This window comes from Maylandia zebra, linkage group LG5 (genome assembly GCF_041146795.1).
Source record: "Maylandia zebra isolate NMK-2024a linkage group LG5, Mzebra_GT3a, whole genome shotgun sequence".
In the NCBI taxonomy this organism is placed as follows: domain Eukaryota; kingdom Metazoa; phylum Chordata; class Actinopteri; order Cichliformes; family Cichlidae; genus Maylandia; species Maylandia zebra.
The window spans coordinates 23,089,661-23,096,897 of NC_135171.1; the positions used below are offsets into that span (position 1 = coordinate 23,089,661).

The 7,237-nt window shown below is 36.8% G+C and overlaps 1 long non-coding RNA gene across 1 annotated transcript; it reads left to right on the forward strand.

Moving 5' to 3' along the window:
* Positions 1 to 5,508: 5,508 nt before the first annotated feature.
* LOC143418627 (uncharacterized) lies at positions 5,509 to 6,820 on the forward strand. The gene is made up of 3 exons (XR_013098647.1): positions 5,509 to 5,727; positions 5,845 to 6,135; positions 6,233 to 6,820. It is a non-coding gene; the product is annotated as an uncharacterized LOC143418627 (long non-coding RNA).
* Positions 6,821 to 7,237: the final 417 nt, after the last annotated feature.

Genomic DNA, 7,237 nt, shown 5'->3' on the forward strand with positions numbered 1-7,237 from the left:
CCCGAGCTGAAACCTCCATTAAATGGGCAAATGAAATAAGTATGCAAGGCCAGAATAGACTGAAGTTTAGGTAAGTCTCTGGGCAAAACATGCATGAAACTAATGTCATGATCCAACTGAGTTGATAACTGCTCTGATTTTTGCATGCTTATATATAAATTGTAGTAAAACTATATTGCATTTATAGGATACTATTAAAAAAAGAATTAGTGAAAATATGTAACTTCCAGCCAATTTTAAGCCAAAATTTCATACAAATACTGGTCTGGACCAGTGATGTGTTCAGCATAGGTTACCATAGTGATGTAGGTGTTAAAAGACATTAAAATCTCCTGTTTATATTCAACTTACCTTGCTAACCCAATAATTTTGCTTTATAGCACGGTCCTCAGACCTTTTCCTATTTCATACACATTATATTTTTATGCATAGACATACAAAGTGAAATAAAGGTAACTCTGGTTCTGTATTACTCACAGGGTCTAATCAACTCAAAAGACAAGAGTCTCAAACTGAGAGTGTAAGTGAGACAAGTGCATCCTCAGCATTTAATGTATTAAATACAGAGAAAATGCAGATGCAAATAACTTTTGCTCTATTTTTGTTCTAGTCTGCCACATACTACTTTTACTCCAGCATCCCTGAGGAGCCAGATGAAACACCTACAATGAAAACAGACCTGGCATACAGCACTCTACAGGCACGCTGAAACACATTAAAAATAATTAACTGGCAAAAAACAGAAGATAAGACTGACACACTCAAGCCATATTGATAAGACAGGAAAATATTTTTCTTTCTTTCTTTCTTTCTTTCTTTCTTTCTTTCTTTCTTTCTTTCATTTATTTTGTAGGAATCTCACTTAGATAATATTTCTACTTAAGACAATAATTTCCAAAAGATTAACAGAGAATTATTAAACCCAATTTAACATTTTGTATGTGCATGGCTTGCTTTCTGGTGTCAGCCCAGAGATTTGTATTACCAGTGCAGTATTATTCAAGTAGCTTTGCTATTATGTTGCAGGGGAGATATGTAAACCTAAGAAGTTTCTAGTGAGCATGGAGGGTACAGCATGAAATATAGTCCTATACCACAAATGCCAGCTGCATTAAATATTTTCTGTATTATGTTCAAGATATTTTTGTAACAGGATATGTTTTGTTCTTCTGGACACAGTAGATGCACACACACACACGCACGCACGCACGCACGCACGCACGCACGCGCGCGCGCGCACACACACACACACACACACACACACACACACACACACACACAGACAGACAGACAGACAGACAAAACAAAACTGTAAATTAAGAAGTATTTTTCTTAAAGATCATTGGCTTTAAAACAAGAACAAATAAAGCCATGTTACACTGTGTCACGGTTCTGGGTCAGTTTCGAACCAGTATTTTGAGTTTTGATTGTTAGTTTATTTTTTGAATGATTATTGTGGTTTTGGGTGGGATGATTATTATTATTATTATTAGAGTTCCGTGTTTCTGTTTATTTGGGTTTAAGATTTGTGTTCTCATGTTTTGTGTGGGTTTAGTTTCATGTGTCATTTTCTGTCTGTCTCTCTATGTCGAGTCTGCGTCTTAGTGTGATGGTTTCTTGTTCCTGTTTTATTGTGAAGGTCTGCGTCTCATGTGAGTGTGTTCAGTTTTACCTCTGTCTCGTCTTGTTGATTATTCCCAGCTGCGTATCCACCATGTTTCTTCCGTGTGTTCCCTGCCGTCATCATCATGTACCATCGTCTTCCTTCCTTTATGTTCAGGTTCGTGTTCATGTTCGTGCTCAGTAGTTTAGTTGTCCCAGTATAGTTTAGTTCTCCATTTTGCCGTTTGCCTCTCTTTTTTGTGTTCTATAAATCACCTTCACGCCTTCACGACTGCCTGCGTTTGGATCCTCCTTTTCCTTTTCCACACGGCTCTTCTCACTCGCCGTGACACACTGTCTTTCTGGTAATTTATGTGATTTCAGTAAAGTAAAGTAAAAAAAAAAAATGGATGTACTTCAATACTAAAAAGGGAAACCGTCTCATTGTGCAAATTTATTTCTGTTCATGCTCTCTAAAAGCGTGACCGTGAAAAAAATTTGTTTAAAATTTTATTGTACACATATTGATGAAGTAAATTCTCTAGCCTCTATTTCTATACTTCATATATTTACATCAGCCCCAGCATGTTTGTTTTTTTGTGACAGATTCATTCTTTTTAAGGTTGTGCACAGAGATCGTTTTTTATTTGTTTTTTGAAAGTAAGGTTATAGCTTAGAAATTTTGATTCTTACAAGTGTCGTGTGTATGGTCAGCATATAGAAAGTACCGTATAAAGACTTAAATTGTCATGTCAGATTTGACCTCTGACCTCTCATTCAAGATCAATAGACTGATTCGAAGGTCAACGTGATATTAATGCAATAAAGAGCTATTAAGAACTATGTCCCTTACTGCAATGTTGTACTGAAAACATAAAGGGACTGATAACCCTTTTTCAAGGTCAAGCAAGATCAAACTATAAAGATAAAGACGCGTCAAAATCACATGACCAATTTAAGACTGAACATAAACTATTTTTTTGGACTGGCACAAATAATTTGTGTGACTTCTTATTTCATGCAGCACACCTGATTGTTCTGTAAATAGATTTAAATGGCTATATAAAAAACGCCTGAGGCCTTGGCTGCATTGTTAGGTAAATAGTACCATATAACTTTGTTGTTTGCAAAACTTGTGCATAATTTTTAGAAATATACAATTTCTATTTGAATTTCAAGTTATGAAAATGATTCGTTAAACATGTTTGTGGGTTTTACAGTAAAAAAATATATAACTTTTCTATTCGGATTTTGATTTTTTGTCTAAATTTAGATCAATTGTGCTAATATTGTATGAAAAAATAACTCAAATTTCAGATATTTGAGGTTTTGCTGAAAATAATAATACCAAACAAGGCAAGATAAACAGTTTTTAAAGGTAAAATCAAAAGTAGTTAAAAACGGCCAATTATACACTGGACCCCAGAGGGTTAAAACTATGTTCCTTACTGCAATGTTGTACTGAAAACATAAAGGGAATGATATGAGAATTCTAAATATCACCTTCTTTGACATCTGACCTCTTCTTCAAGGTCAAGCAAAGTCAAACTTTAATGAAATGTCTTTTATCTCTAAAACTATGCTTTAAATTCTGCTGCCTTTGTGTGTGTTGGCCACTTTTAGGAAATAATACTGGTATATTGGGATTCTAAATATCACATTATAGTTTGCATTTAAATATCATGTCAAATTTGACCTCTGACCTCACTTTCACATTTGACAGCTGCCTTTCTTTTACACTGACCCCCAAATGTGTTATATCTTTATAAAAGACAGTTTTGTTAAGAGAAAGAGGATAACTGTTAAGTATAATAAAATAAGTTTCAACAGGGCACTTGGCAAAAGTGTGGATTTTACACTTGATTTTATTCCAGTACAAAAAATTTCAAGTACGTTAAAAAAGAACAAAAAAAACAAAATGATTATGATAATGCCCAGAGAGGGGTCTGTCCGTCTTCTTGTTCTACATCACATCTATGGGATGAATAATAAACATAGGTCCAATATGTTTATTGTCTTCATCTTTTTCCTGAAGTCAACAGGCGCAGGATGTGAGTGGGCGTTAAGCCGTCTAGGAAAGGATCTCAAAACTGGATTATAGATGGCAGACAGCTGATGTCATAAACCACCGCCTCTGTTCACTGCCACTGTGAACGATCATCTTTGAACAGAGGAAATCAAATGATAGGGTGGGGCTAGGTTTCACAGCGGGTTCACGCAAAACCTTGGCTAATTGTGACCTACACCCGTTTTCACAACTTGGTACGTGTGATTAGGTAGAAAATCAACAGGGGGTTCATGACCCCCTTGGGGGACACTCCCCTAGGACTTAAATCTGGGACTCTCCACCATTTGACCTTAGAACTCAAGAAGCTTCTCAGATAAGAGGTGAAATGTCCTCAAGGAACTTAAAGAAGTCCAGATGCTTTTCTTTCCAAGCTCTTTAGACTACACCATGACCTGGATGACTGAGAACCTTCACAGACTTATTTCACACAAACACCACATGAGGCCACAGCATGAAGTTGCTATTGGCAATGGAAACAGTGCCTATATGTATTTTTGTAGACTTTTGAATATGATATATTCTGATGCTGCCTGTGGTTTCCTGACAGTAAATATAACAAGTATGAAAACTACATTTACATATAACTCAGATAGGTGTAGTTTTCACAGTCACAGTATTCAGGTTCTTCATCATGGCTGGACATCTGCTGTTTGTCATCCTCATCTGTAAGTTCAACGTTTTATCATTTCTTTGTATTTGAAATGGTTTTGTATTTAACCCGATACCTTTTTAATGTCTGCTTTTAAACAATATTAAATGTTTATGTAATTACAGTATATTATATTAGACTGACAGAAATACACTTAGTGGGAGAAGCAATCTTTTAACATTTTGTTTTTAATCAGTTCTTTCTCCAACAGATTTCTTTGATGATATCAAAGCACAAGGTCAGTCACTGAGTCTAGTATTATGTTTCTTGGTCACCATCATGGATATTATTTGTATTTCATTCACTTATGTTCACCTCTAACTTTTCAGCCTTTAATCTGCCAAAAGTGATTCTGAGTAAATCCCTGATCACAGAGACAGACTCAGTCACACTGAGCTGTGAAGCTCCATCATCTATTTCTGTGTCTCAGTGTAATTTCTACATTGCAAGTCAAACAGTGTCTACAGGCTCCTCCTGTGTGCAGACACTAACAGGGACTATGCTGCTGAGGATGGCTCGAAAGACTTTACCTGCTGCGGTTGAAGTTAGATGTGCTTATGTTGCAAAGCGTGATGGGTCTTATTTAACATCTCCTGACAGTGAACCATCTACCATCGCCATAAATGGTACGTAACTTTTCTGACATATATATTGCAATTACAGTATATACATGAACCTGAATCATTTACATCTTGGTGCTGACTCTGATAATTACCTAACTTCAATTTTTCAGCCCTTCTTCCTCCTAAACTGAAAGTGAGACCACAGGTGATCACAGAGACAGACTCAGTCATACTGGACTGTGAGACTCCACCATCTGTTTCTATATCTGATTGTTATTTTCGCACTTCAGGACAACAACTTGCCAAGAAATTTTCTTGTTTGCAGAAACTGACTGGATCTGAAATGCTATCACTTGCACATCAAAGTGCACCTGTTACATTAAAAGTGACCTGTTTTTACCTTTTTATATATCAGTCTCCAATGAGTAATGTGTCTCCACTCACCATAAGATGTGAGTAAATATGACTGTAAAATATTACTTTTAGTTGCAGTATTACAATAAGCAGCAAAACCACCCTATACCTATTCCAGACACATATGTTATAATCTGTCTCTGCAGCTTTTCTCCAACCTACACTGACAGTGAGTAGATCAGCTATCACAGAGATGGATTCAGTCACACTGAACTGTGAGGCTCCATCTTCGGTTTCAGAGTGTTATTTCTACACTTCGAGTAAAGGAACTGTTAGAAAGTTGTCCTGTCTGACACAACAGACAGCAACTGAACTTCTGGAGATGGCCGGTGTCAGACCACCTGCAGAGATTAAAGTGAGTTGTTCTTACACGCCCCAGACGGGAGGGTCAAACTCTTTTTACAGTGACTCTTCCTCCATCATCATCAAAAGTGAGTGAGCGGCTTTACCACAAAGTACTGATGTTATCTTAATGTGTGAAAGCAAAGAATGCATGATGGTCAGGCATAGATGTGATCCTAACTGTATTTAATGTTTCAACTTTTCAGCTCCCCTTCCACCTAAACTCATCGTTAATCCACTGGTGATCACAGAGACAGAGTCAGTCACACTGAACTGTGAGACTCCTTCATCTGTTTCTGTGCCTGAATGTTATTTCTACACTTTGAGTGGAGGGACGGTGAAAGGGTTTTCCTGTCTAACAACACTGACAGCAACCACGCTGCTGGAGATGGCAAATCTCAGGACACCTGCTGAAATTAAAGTGATCTGTTTTTACACTGCACAACCTGGAGAGTTAAAGTCTCGGAACAGTAGCACATCGACCATTACAGTACAAAGTAAGTGACCTTCTTTTTCATCACATTATATACTGATACAGCATCCTAACAACAGAAGTTTTGTGCTGTAATGTTTCAGCTTTAAATGTGTTTTTAGGGGGAAATATAAAGAATGGAAAAAGAACCATGGATTTAGTAACCATCTTTCCGGGTGACAAAACTGGTATTCCTTATGTTTTTTTATGACACAACCTGGAGGGTCAGGCTCTCCATACAGTAACCTAACCTCCATTACTGTACAAAGTAAGTGTTTGCCACTCTTGTCCCATTATCATTTTGTACTACTTTTGTGTATTTACTACCGTTGCAGGAATGCCCATAACGCCAACTTCAGAGAAACATGTATCAGGTGATGAAACTGTAAACTGATTCTGAGACACTTTACGTAAAGCGATGACACATATGTAGATTTCAGTATGTTTTTTTGCATTTCAGACAGACAGCATGTGTATATACCCATTTCTTCAGATAACACACATCCAATGGATCCATCACCACAAGATGAAAAAACCGGTAGACTGGCTATGTTAACAAGCACAATCGGTCATATATTATACCTGCTGACACACATATCTCCCATTCTACTTTTAAATACTACATATTGTCAATCCTACTTATTTGTTTAATATGTGCATTGAAGGACATATCCTGATCAAAAATGACTCCAAGATTTCTCACAGTGTTACTAGAGGCCAAGGTAATGCTATCTAGAGTAAGAGTCTGGTTAGATACTATATTTCTAAGATTTTCAGGGCTGAGTACAATAACCTCAGTTTAATCTCAATTTAGAAGGAGAAAGTTAGAGGCCATCCAGATTTTTATGTCTTCAAGACCTTCCTGCAGTTTAACTGAATGGTGTGTGTTAACAAAAACTTTCATATGATAGCGTTCTTTGCTAATAAATGTTTCCATTGCAGGGACGCTGCTGATAACTGTAATTGTTGTGAGTTGTTCCGGAGTAGCTGTGGCCTTCATCGTCATGGGATTTTTACTTCTCTACACTCAAAGAAGAGCTGGTGAGAATCTGAGCTTTTTTGTTTTTTGGAGATACTGGATCTCTAGTGGATTTTTAATTAAAAATCAAGATATAATTTCTGCAGAT